This window comes from Megalobrama amblycephala, linkage group LG3 (assembly GCF_018812025.1).
Source record: "Megalobrama amblycephala isolate DHTTF-2021 linkage group LG3, ASM1881202v1, whole genome shotgun sequence".
Classification (NCBI taxonomy): Eukaryota; Metazoa; Chordata; class Actinopteri; order Cypriniformes; family Xenocyprididae; genus Megalobrama; species Megalobrama amblycephala.
In genome coordinates, this window is record NC_063046.1 from 48,802,381 (window position 1) to 48,813,846 (window position 11,466).

Consider the following 11,466-nt stretch of genomic DNA (forward strand, 5'->3'; position numbering starts at 1 on the left):
GAGAGCAACGAGAAATACAAGACGACGCAATAACGCATTGACAAGATAGCTGTCATGTGAAGCTCCAAGCTTTTGAATCTCATTCAATTCTGTTATTTATCCAATAAATCAAGGGGGAGAGAGAGAGAGAGAGAGAGAGAGAGAGAGAGAGAGAGAGAGAGAGAAAGGAACGCAGTCCCACTACCAGAAATTATGCGGTCGAGATTACGGCAATGCCCGCTGTAGACAGTTGCGGTCAATCATTGGCCGAGAGTCTACAGTGTCTACAATAACTGTAGACTCCTGGCCAATCGGAAGGCCGCATCGTCTACAATTTCGCCCGACTTCTGGACCGGTGTTCTGAAATATTCGTTGACACTGGGCGGAGCTTATGAATATTCACGAGTTTCCTGTTTTGTGTTAAAGTGCCACTGAAAAATTTTGTGCAAAAACTAGTATGGGCTACAACTGTTTTGATTTGATTTTCTTTTAGTTTATTTGATAAGATAACTTGTATAAATGTGTCTGTGGTGCAGGCCCGGCGCCACGAGGGGGCAAAAGGTGATTGCCGTCCCCATTCACCCGATCGATTTTAACTTTTTAACACGTACGATAACACCGTTGTGATGAGAACTTAAATGCACCACGCCTAATTTCAAACCTGCTTTCCCGCTGCTGGCGCTGAGCCAGAGATTGACGCGCTCAGTGCATTTCATATTTCACAATTATTCAGTGTTTTCAACCAATAATAATAATGATCCTTGCAATAATAATCCTTTCAATTATAATTTGACGACGTTTTTATATCATTGTATGAAACAATAAAGTTTACTCTCTTCTCCCAGTTCACCAGCCACTTACGTTTATGTATTTCGGGGAAAATGGATGAATTTACGTGATGTAAATCCGACTGATTCTCTGTTTTATCAACTAACATGATCATTATAAAAGGTGTTTAAACAACAAAACACATTCCCTTCCACATATTAGACAATCGGAATATATATAATTCATGATATAGTTAACAAGTTTGTGAATGTTTGAAGTAAAAAAGGAAAAAAGAAATACGCGATACCTGTCATAGTGTAGCTGCATAACGCGTCGCCAAGGAATTTAAAATAATGTTTTTAAACAGGGTTTCCAAACGGGGGTTCGCGAGGGAACTGCAAGTTGATGAAGCAATTAATTAAATTATAATTAAATCATTAAAAATCAAACAAATAGGTCGAACGAGAACGAGAGTCGCAGCACACATCAGCAGCATAAGTCAGATTTCACCTTACTTCGCCCATTTCGCCTCACCACCAGGGGCGTAGTTTGCGGGGGGGATGTAACCCCCCCCAATATTCAAATCCATCAGTTACAGCTGTCTGTTTTGTTACTTCATTTTTCAATAGTTATCAGTGACAAAAGTATTCACATCGGTGTTTGTTTTCTTCCTTAATTAATCTGACTTTTGAACGAATTGGCTTGAATGAACGATTTATAAGTAGCTCACTCATTAAAACGTCGAATCTCTGCCACCTACTGGCGGTTTCAATATTTAACATTTTCTTTCTTTTTAGAATCACTCCGTTATGTTAGAATTTGATGAATGGTTATAGATAAATTACATAAAGTTATGATAGATAGATAGATAGATAGATAGATAGATAGATAGATAGATAGATAGATAGATAGATAGATAGATAGATAGATAGAAATAAATTATCCAATAATGCTACACATAAAACAGATTTTTTTTTTTTATTAAAAAAAATAATAACAGGCAGCATACCAACGCTCAACCCCCCCAATGTTGAAACCAAATCTACGCCCTTGCTCACCACTGACAAGATGATGGAGGAACATTTGGTTTCAAAGAGAAATGTAAAAGCGTGTATTTAAGCGAGTTTGTCATTGATTGTACTGTTTTGTTGTTGTGTTTTTCATTAAGAATAATGAACCAATCATTAAAATGCGTTCACGGGCGTTCATAACGGTGCGTCCACTGGCGCGGAGCCGTTGATGCCCGTGCGGCCATGAGCATTATACTTTCACTTTTGAATTGACGATTTAAAGCCCCCTCCGTGTCACACGTCAATTAACAGGTAGGAAAATTTTCTCACCGTCACACTCACATCCCTAGTTCAACCACGCAACACAACCCTAAACCTTCTTTATCTTTTTCTGCAAAACACACATGCTCTACATGAATAGAAACATGAGACATTAGCTTCCCTGCAGCACTTTCACAAGGTTTTGAATTTCAAGTGGCTAAATTGATCAACTACAAAAATAAAAGTTACTAATGCGGGTTTTATTTACATGGATAAGACATAATTGGCAAAAGTATGAGTAATATTATCGTTATGTGGATAATTAGACATATACACTGCTGTGATTGTTCTGTCATTTCTTAATTGCTTGCTCAGTTGGTAAATAATTTGTATTAAATCCTAAAGTGAAGTGTTATTTTTTTCATATTAGGAAACATTCTCAATCTTTTTTTTCCCACAAAATGATGCATTTCATTGTCAAAACATTTTAATGTGGAAAAAACATGATGCACTGTGAATCAGGATTCAGTTTAACAGTGTTGATATGGAAGTTGCGAAATGAGCAAACCTGCAGTATATTTACAATGAAATGTTTTAGTTATATTCTACAAGCTTTCCATAATTAAAATGTTTAAATTTTAACTGTTTATTTAGTGGCTAAAATAAGTATTGTATTAAGTATTGTATTTTGCATGTAGTAATTTGCATATCTGTAATATCAAAGAAAGTAAATAATGAGAGTAGTTTCATTTTGAATAAAAAAGAGCAACTGATTCTGTGTTGAAATTGTATTCACAAATGAGAAGTCATGACATATAAATTATTAAAAACACTTGTATTTAAACAGACATTAACACATTTTACACAGGGGTCTTGTGATTAAAGTTCAGACAAATGAAAGTTTGGTCTGCTAATGCAGTTCCAGTGATACCAGCCTTTGCTACGGACACATTCAATCTAAAATATATAAATAAATGTCATTACAACAAACCTGTATCACATTTTTAATACACTGTCATGTTTAAAACAAAGTGAAAAAATAAAGTGTCTGCTTTGTGTGGTGTACAGGGATATTTATTGGGAAAAGTCATCTTCTTTGGGAACGAATCAAGGTTATTAGCTATAGACATTATATTATCACATGCATAATTCATCATGGCCTATTTGGATAATCATTAAACTATATTTAAAGTACAATAACATGTTTTCATGCATGTGTGAAGTTTTGGAAACATAACATATAAATAACACTAGAAAAATCAAGTCTACCCAGATTAGAAGTGCTACTTCAAACTAGGAATGTTTACTGCTGCCTTCACCACAGGAGTTTACAATTAATAGTATTATGCTACCATACATTTCGGCAAACTTTTAAAGCTATATGCTTTAAAGACTCAAGGTATAGCAGAAACAACAAAAATAGGCTACTTAAAACGCTATTGGCGTTTTAAGTAGTATGACATGACATAACAATATACTGTATAGCATATATAAAATATTGTGCATCAATAACAGTTAGAATATAAGCTTGACTTCGTTTAACACTAAAACATAGGTCAATTACCTTTAATGTACGCCGAAGAGCATGCACTAACATTTTCAGTGGCGCTTTAACACAAAACCGGAAACTCGTGAATATTCATATAAGCTCCGCCCAGTGTCACCGAAAATCTCAGACACCGAATATTTCAGAACATCGTACACTGCAGACTACAAATCGGGTGCACCGTGCGCTACAAAGTGGCTATGCAAATATACGAGAACAACAGAGCGGCGCTTGACGAGAGAATCAAGTTCATTTTAACGAATTAATCAAATTATCAAAGGCTCAGAGGACATAACGCTTGCCTGCTTTGCTGTCACTCCTGCCAGAAGCTCATCTGTGACCAGGGCTGGATTTACAGGCATTCTAGCCACGTGCCTAAAATTACAATGAGGAGAAATAATAATAATTGCAGTTTTACAAAATGTATTATTTCGCTCTAATGCTAGGACTCTAAGACAATTCCTTTATAAATGAATACATTTAAAATATCACTGTCGGGCAGATAGTGACATTTGTCCCCCATCCCCCCATAAATCATTACTGTTGTTGGTCACCCAGTCTATGTTGGTCACCCTTTACATCTTGTCTGTGGGTTTTGCAAATATTTAACCAATGAAGAGTTTTAAAAGGGCTTGTGACTAAACCTCGTAACTCTATTGGCTTCTAAAACCGTCAAACTTCATAACCCCACCCCGCCTCTATCGCGAGTGAAAGCGTCGCATGCAACTTGAATCATCTGTTTGTCTGCAACCCAAAGGTAAATAAAGAACTGTTTTTTGTTGTTGTTTTTTTTTGTGTAAAAGTTCGGCGTTCTTTTTACTCGAGAAACACTATATAAAGACTAATGCTTTATGTATTTGAGAAGCGGAGAAGAGTGTCTTAAGGTGATCATACACGAGGCAACTTTTTGAGCAGTGTTGCAGATGTTGCTTGGGCACTTTCCCATTGAGAATGGGCAACAAATTTCGATCTAAAGTATCCAGATATAAATTTGTTGCGCATTCTCAATAGAAAAAAAAAGCCCAAGCAACATCGCTCAGGAACAATGCACACTTAACCCAGATCAAAGTTCTTTTTAATTTTGGGGTTCCTTTTTCTTTCTTTCAATAAATATTTCAAATTTTCACCACACTTTGGTATCCCCCACTGTATAACTGCTAACTTTATCACGACCTCTTGCATTTGTCATGGTAGGAATATTTTTTCCCTCTGTGTATCATTATGATGATTATAACAGACTGTTTCCTACAGGTTTAACATGGACCCACTGTTGCCAAATTACAGATTGTGGACACAAGTGTGCCACCAAAGAGGCAACAATGCCTTCATAAGGCATCTAAGGAAGCCAAGTCACTGGCTTCACGTAACAAGTGCTTCGAGAAAACGCGGTCCTAGATAAAAGGACGGCTTGTGGGCAAGGTCTGTGTGAGGAATACAATTTCTTCAGCCAAAAAGAGATGTTGGGCCGTTACCTCAACACCATCAGAGGTGCAGTACCTTGGCCAGCTATATCTAAACTTGGCAAATACAACAGGCAAAGTTTTAAATGGCTGGTGGAGAATGACGTTGACGCTACATTAAGTAGTAAGTATGTTGCACTTAACAGAATCAATTTTCATAATTAGTTTTTTCATTAACTAATTATGTGATATTTTAGTCTCCTTGATCTCCACATAAAAAATGCTGCCATCCTGACAGAAAAGCGAGCCAAGGCGACTGGGTGAAGGATCTCCTGCTGCGATATGTGCAGCTGCTTCCACATGTCTTCTGCCACCTCAAGATTAATGTGGGCAGGGCCATTTATGGGCAAGGCTGCTTCAGGTCGTTCACATTCCTGGAGATGTGGCAGTGGTACAGCCTGTACAAGACCCTTCAAGCTGACCCGCAAGCTGGGACCGACCATGAGAGAAAAATGGCGCAGATGGCATACTGCTCTGTGTGGCAGTGCCTGGTGATGAAAGAGGACGTCGTCACCACCAAGTTTAAGGTGCCTTTAGTAAAAAATAATGGTGCAACACTTAATACAGTCTTCAAGGCTGAAATTCACCTGTACTTCACAGAAACCTCAACAGGATGGGGCTCCTGCTCATCAGGGTCCAAAGGTGATGCCGGTTGGGCGGATGACACTCTGCTGGTGGAAGCATCCTCCTTTAAAAGACAAGGTATATCAGTTTATAAATGTCTTGAATTATTGTTATCATAACATCAGTCTTGTATTATTGCATAATCTGTACCAAATAAGCCAACAAAGACACTTGTGTGTGCTGTTGATTGCTGAAGCTTACTTAAGGATGAAAGTGATGTCAAATGCTTTGACATTGCCTTTTGCCTACCTGTGTTTGTCCTCATTTTGCAGCAGGGGATGCAGGAGGTAGAAAAAAGTTTCTAGAAAAAGAGGCCCATCCAGATCCTCCACAGAAGCCCTACACAGATACTACTGCTCCACTGTCAGCTGTAAGTCCATAGTTTATACATTGCAATTAACTATTACATCCCCTTGGTTCCTGGTGGGGCAGCATAAATGGGGAGGCCACACAAAAGTATGCTTAGGTAAATGAAAAACGTTTTTACTAATACACATCATTTTTAAGGCTTCTGTATCAGCTCCTGATGGTGAACACGGGAGGGCATCTGATGTGACTGATGCTGATGAGACGGCTGCATGTGTGGCGAGTGCTAATATGACTGGTGCAGCACTTCAGCCATGTCTGGGCACTGCAACAGCAGCCGCACATCCTGAGGTAACCGATTTAAGTCTAATATCTCGTTTCCACCGAGCGGTACAGGACAGGACAGTACAGTTCACTACGATTCGAAATGGTAAACTCTGATCCGGCTTGTGTTTCCACCGCCAACAGTACCCTTACTTGTTAGGCGTGGTGTATGCGAAAGTAGTGATCGATGTCATTCTTGTGCAAAGAAGAAAATGACACTGTAAACAACAATGGAGGACAAACAGCAGTTCTTGCTTCTCGACATGTGGCCGTTTGTCACAAGAACAAATGGTATTGTGTTTCAACTTTATTAAAAAAATGGCGCCTCTTGTGTTGTCATTCCCCTTGTAGCATGTGCAAGTGACGATTCTCTGTCAACCAATCAATGTTTTGCAGTGAGTCTAGCTCCACCGTTTAGTACCGGACTACTGTGCTAGGTACCCCAATGGAAGGGTCCAAAAAAAGTGGACGTTACAGTTTTGAATTAGGGTACCATTCACAACTTCACATCCCCAAAGCAGACATCATGTGGCTAAAGGAGGATGAAGAGAAGGGACTCTTCCAGAGGACAATGTCTTATAAAGACAAGTATGGCAACACAAGGTGGAGGAAAGTCCTGAAGGATGACAGGATGTGGTTTCATCCTCCTGAATTTCCTGGAGTGGTGGAAGGGGAAAGTCTCCTCAGCAGACTCCTTTTACAACAGCCATTTTTTTTTTCTAGAGACCAGTTGGAGTGTGGCGTTACAATCTGTGCTGTCCAAGGTCTGACTGCCCTGCCCGTTCTAATCAGAAAGCTTTTCTGTACCGTTGTGGCTACTCCCATACGGTCAGACAGATCTGCCACATGTCCGGCTGGTACTCCATGCTGACTGAGGTCCTGGCATGTAATGCATGCATAAAGGCTGCCAAGGAGTCAGAGGAACACACCACTGGTCGTTTCCCGTCATGGGATGCATGCATCATCGACCAGCTCAGTCCAGCTTACAGAGCTGTGTTAACATTATGGTGAGTCTCTGCATAATTTCACAATAATTTCTTCTTTTTTTTTTTTTTTTTCCACTAGTAAAAAATATCTACGTTTCGCAGCCATCCAATGATTGTGCTTTAATTTTAGGTGTGGTGTGGACAAGCAGGTGATCCGCCTGATGAGGGATCGCACTGAGGGCAACACCATGACCAAGGTATGGAGACAGGTCCCGGAGAACCACTGCAAGGAGGACCTACAAAGGAAAGACGTATTCACCACCCTCCTCAGCCAGTACAAAAAAAACTGGGAAGATCACAAGTCAGACAGAGTTAACAGAGTTTTCTTAAATGTTTAGGCAAAGACTAAAAGGCCTTTCTTATTGCTGAAGCTTAAAACATTGAGGGCTACCAAACACAGATCATGTCCACTTTTGGGAAAGTCTTAAAGTGTGACTCCACCAAGAAGGTGAATTTAACAGTCTTACTAATGCAAAAATGTCTGATTGTAAACATAGTCACATGAATTTAGCAGGGATTATTGTTCACGGCAGAGGAAGATTTCTGTACTCATGCATAATAGAAAAACTTAATCATTAATAAATATCAATAACTGACTAAACTAATAAGTCAACACTGTGAAGAAAATAAACAGATTATAAATGTTTGAATTTCTTTGTTTTGTATTCATTATCAGATCTGCAATTAACTTTCTGGAGACGGAAAAGGCACTGCAGAATGGTGCACCAATGTGGCAAATGAGCTGGGTCAGATCCTCATCTGTCCTGACCAGTGAGGAATCAGTGGACAAAATGCGCTCGATGGCTGAAGGCCTCATGCAGAGGTACAGAAGAGATGGTGAGGCACCTCCTGAACTCATTCATGTATATAGACCGTGGCTGCTGTCATGTCTATGGCTTGGAACAGCTCTTCAGTGAGTGGACAGATGGGGGTATGCTGGTACGGCTCGATGTCTTTCATTGGATCCATCGATTTGATGCGGCCGTTCAGACGGATCACCACCCAAAGTAAGCCCTGTTCAAGTCTGCCCTCTCTGCTGCAGTCTTTGCCTACAACAAGAATGACATGAAGTTGAATCAACGGTTGTGCAATATCTACAGTGACCGCAGACAATCAGGCATTCTTATTGGCCGAGAGTCTAGTAAGCATAGTAAATATAGCAAATAAAAGCATATAAAATTTAGTGTTGTTTTTATTTAAGAATCATTGTAATTAGATGCCAAAGGCAAATAATTTATTTCTTACTATATTTATAAATGCCTATTGTTGTTTTCAGTAGCTTATTTTATGTAATTGCAGTGGTATTGACAAGCCCCTAGCAGAACTTTCTAACCAACCTAGGAAGAAACTACACAATCACTGGACAAAGGACTATCTGGCAGATAATCCATACCTTTCAGGAGCTCTACAGCCAGTATTCTGCGCTGAAGGACAGGCCAGATGATTTCAGCAGTAGTCAGAGGGATTTGATCCAGAAGGCGCACAGCTGTGTCTGCTGGTAGCTGCATGTACCTGAAATGCATATGACAAGTGTGCAGACAAAAAGGTTTAAGAAGAACATTTATAACAAGTACAAAGTAAATTGTCTGAAAAAAATAAATACAATTTTGAATAAATGTTATTCAAATTACATTCTCTCTTGAATAAAAATACATATCAGAAAACATTTCATAAAAGAAAAACTAGGTACATTACTTGTGTTATATGTTTGGTACACAGATGTTAAGCTCCTCCATCAATGATCATTAATGGCTGGATGACACTCATTTCTTAGAGGTGATTGAGTCACAGTCTACTGTTGCAATGTTCCACTGTCATGTATTGATGTTCTCTGCCACATCAATGACATCCACATGCATATTAATTAATAATTCTGTTTGTAAGCTCAAGCACAAGGAGTCTCTGTCATGAGTCATGTTTCTTCTGTAGAACCACGTCTGAGTGACTCTTTGTTGAGTAATATTCATATTATATGCAAAGTTATCAAACATGAATGATTATTATTGGAGTGAGAATGTATTATACCGTTTTGACATTTTTAAAGGTTGAGCTGGAGGGTCGGGTGCACCTGTGGGAAAATGCTAATTGGAATTTCACCAGCTGACCTCTCATGGGTAAAAGATGACACAGAGAGAGGGCTCTTCACCCACATTCAGGTGTACCATGACAGCGCCGGTGCAATGAAGAGGCGATGGGTAATGAAATCAGATGGAATGTGGATTTACCCTCCGGAATCTCTGGGAAATGTTAGTGGCACTGTGCCATCTCTTCTTTCAGAGTTGTATCCTTGTCTGGCGGCCTGCTGGGGTATGGAGATACTCGCTGAGATGTCCTCATGGTGACAAATGCGTGGGTAACGGAAAGGACATGTACCTCTACAAGTCACCAAGGTATGACATTTTTAACTATATAGGCTCTTGATAGAGTTGCAGTGCAACAGATTATTTTATATTATTAATTTTTATCCAAATACATTCACAGATGTAATAATGTGCTACTTTTTCCACTGTGAACAGCCTACTAAGGTTTTTGATATCACAGGTTTGTCATATCTGCAACGTATCAAACAGGTATTCCATGCTGACAGAGATACTGTGCTGTGGATAGTCCACCAAAGCAGGCAGGAGCAGTGAAGGTGGCATGGTGGGTTGTTGGTTGGCATGGCATCCTGCTATCCTGTGCCAACTCAGTGAGGCTCACTAAGCCATGTTCCCTGCTACACATAGGCGATTATACTGAACATTGGTGTCCGCTTTCTTTAAATTAGTAGCAGTAGCCTCTGTTGGCATACAAATTAACACACAGGTGTGGTGTGGACAAGAATGTGGTATGGTAGGACTGAACTGAAGGGAACACCATGGAGAAGGTATTGAGAAGGAGATTATGTCAGCTTTAGGACCCATGTTTTGACTCCACCTCCTCCAAGAGAGCTGCCATTTGCCTGTCTGCTTCGCCATGCATTCCTGCTGGTAGAGGCCAACAATGAACAGGGTTACAGGAACCGTTCACTGATCGAACGGCTCAATACCTGCTGCTGGAGAAATTGTTGGGGAGAATTTCCAAACCTCTGCTGCTCTGGCTTGGAATACCTCTTCAGCCAAAGCACAGGTGAATGCCTTCTAACTCAGTGACCTCTCAAAGGACAGACCCAGTCCAGTGGAGTAAGTGGTTCAGCCCGGCCGGCCTGACACAGAAGAGGATGAGGCGGCGTACCAGAGTGACCAGAGGCAGAGCTTAACAGGGTGGCTGCCACCCCAGCCCACATACCCTCTGGCCTTTGGGAGTCATTTTCTTTTTACCTAAATGCAATACTAACATTTTCTTGAGTGTTGATTGATGTTCAAATGCAGCCAGTTCAAGCAAATGTAAACATTTTAACTTAAAGGTGCCCTCGAATAAAAAATTGAATTTATCTTGCCATAGTTAAATAACAAGAGTTCAGTACATGGAAATGACATACAGTGAGTCTCAAACTCCATTGTTTCCTCCTTCTTATATAAATCTCATTTGTTTAAAAGACCTCCGAAGAACAGGCGAATCTCAACATAACACCGTACGCCCCCAATATTTGCATATGCCAGCCCACGGTCCCAACATTATCATTATGAAAGGCATTAGACAAGGGCAGAACGTCTGGATCAACGTCTGAATCATCAGACTAGGTAAGCAAGCAAGAACAACAGCGAAAAATGGCAGATGGAGCAATAATAACTGACATGATCCATGATATCATGATATTTTTAGTGATATTTGTAAATTGTCTTTCTAAATGTTTCATTAACATGTTGCTAATGTACTGTTAAATGTGGTTAAAGTTACCATCGTTTCTTACTGTATTCACGGAGACAAGAGCCGTCGCTATTTTCATTTTTAAACACTTGCAGTCTTTATAATTCATAAACACAACTTCATTCTTTATAAATCTCTCCAACAGTGTGTAATGTTAGCTTTAGCCACGCAGCATAGCCTCAAACTCATTCAGAATCAATGTAAACAATATAACAGTATACAATACTCACATAATCCGACGCATGCATGCCGCATGCATGACGAATACTTTGTAAAGATCAATTTTGAGGGTTATATTAGCTGTGTAAACTTTGTTACGGTACTGTTTAAGGCAAGCGCGAGCTCTGTGGGCGGAGAGCACGGGATTTAAAAAAAAAATCTATGGGGTATTTTGAGCTGAAACTTCACAGACA

At 39.8% G+C, this 11,466-nt stretch overlaps 2 long non-coding RNA genes across 2 annotated transcripts; both read right to left on the minus strand.

The window, feature by feature from the left end:
• Positions 1-2,838: 2,838 nt before the first annotated feature.
• Positions 2,839-6,841, minus strand: LOC125265574. Its single transcript, XR_007184290.1, has 3 exons — positions 5,898-6,841; positions 5,612-5,712; positions 2,839-5,512 (listed from the first exon to the last, which is right to left on the minus strand). It is a non-coding gene; the product is annotated as an uncharacterized LOC125265574 (long non-coding RNA).
• A 6-nt stretch (positions 6,842-6,847) lies between these two features.
• LOC125265575 lies at positions 6,848-10,746 on the minus strand. The gene is made up of 3 exons (XR_007184291.1): positions 8,960-10,746; positions 8,658-8,776; positions 6,848-8,313 (listed from the first exon to the last, which is right to left on the minus strand). It is a non-coding gene; the product is annotated as an uncharacterized LOC125265575 (long non-coding RNA).
• Between the last annotated feature and the right edge of the window lie 720 nt (positions 10,747-11,466).